The sequence below is a fragment of the Artemia sp. Qi Xiang Cuo genome, chromosome 9 (genome assembly GCF_049724085.1).
Source record: "Artemia sp. Qi Xiang Cuo chromosome 9, ASM4972408v1, whole genome shotgun sequence".
NCBI classification, from domain to species: Eukaryota; Metazoa; Arthropoda; class Branchiopoda; order Anostraca; family Artemiidae; genus Artemia; species Artemia sp. Qi Xiang Cuo.
This window is the reverse complement of record NC_142802.1, coordinates 50,810,019-50,811,469: the sequence shown is the minus strand read 5'-3', so window position 1 is coordinate 50,811,469 and position 1,451 is coordinate 50,810,019. Positions and strand designations below refer to the sequence as shown.

At 34.9% G+C, this 1,451-nt stretch overlaps 1 pseudogene; it reads right to left on the bottom strand.

Annotated features, from left to right (window-relative positions):
* Window positions 1-427: 427 nt before the first annotated feature.
* LOC148948768 (U5 spliceosomal RNA) lies at window positions 428-479 on the bottom strand (annotated as a pseudogene).
* Window positions 480-1,451: the final 972 nt, after the last annotated feature.

The window sequence follows — 1,451 nt, the reverse complement described above, 5'->3', positions numbered from 1 at the left end:
CTTCACTCAAATTTAAGTGTTTTAAGCTATAACTAGAGGGATGTAGGTTAAAATTCCTGCAATTTCTTGGGAAAAAACAACTAAGAAAAAATGGCCCCGGATAGGCACGAATGACTATTCTACTTGAAAGTTGTCCGATCACAATTTCATTCAAGCGCGCGAGCCGAGGGCTCCAAGAGGGCTTGCGCAAAAGAAAATTTTAATTATATGATTACAAATAACGACACATAAATAAAATAAACAGACCAAGAAATTCCTGGTCTTTCCAGGAATTTAATGTCAAATACTGTATCTAGATGAACAAAAATGGTACCCCAAAGAAATAAGTGGTTTCTTGGGTAGCTAAGATATGGCTCTGTATTGCACCGAATAAAGACTTACGGCTAGTCTGCCTTTCTACTTCAGAAATTTATTAAGACCCATTACCCTCCACACGGTAATCTTTAGTAAAAGCCAAAAGATTAACTCCATATATGGAGTTAATCTTTCGGATTTTACTAAAGATTACCGTGTGGAGGGTAAAAAACTCCATATATGGAGAGACCATAGCTATGAAATTTGCTATTATTGACTTGGATATTTGAAAATAAATTGGAGCACATAATAAATTTTTCTTGAAAATAAGTTTTCTAGAGAAGAATATCAATGATTTACGAACCATCAATGTCCATGGACTTGTTCTATCGTTTGTTCAGATTTGTTTATTATTGCTTTGCCTTTCACTTTTTAGCCTAAATAAGTTCCCCGGCTAAATTGAAAGGAGAATAAACCAGCAATAGTTACTTTCTAAAACGAAAAAAAGACTAAATATAGAGTGGATTTGACTCGCTTTTACACCGTCCAAGGACTTGATAGCTAAATACAAGAATCGTTTCTTTCTAATCTGATACATACCCCTTGCCATGCTCCCTAATAATTTAAGATAAGATTCTTCACGCGTTTGTCTCAGTCTCTTGCACATAGCATTGTCTCTTGATTCTCGTTTTCACTTAACACGGAGCATTGTCTCTTGAATCACATTCTCCCTTTACCCAGAGCATTGTGTCTAGAAACAAAATAAGGAACTAAAGAGGCTTAAAATCCTTGGGTAGTATTAGGCTAGAAACCCACTGGAATCCGAGAATAATAGGATTTGCCCCTAAAACACCTAAAAACTCCTTATAATAACAAATAACGTTAAATACTTATCTGGCAACTTGTCAACAGAAACGCTATAGGCAACTAGGCGAAACAAAGCTCTTATCAAGTTTATTCCACTACTAGCAAAGCTTATTTCGGAACCCCTAAAGGTGTGCAACATCTCGCTTTAGTCATCCCTTTTTGTTACCGGTCTATAATTTCAAATTTTTCCTTTTGAAAAGATTGATATTTTTTTATATATGACTTTAATTATCTTGCATTTTACAGATTTAGCAGAGAATGGAAGACAGAGATAGATATAAAGAAAGAGA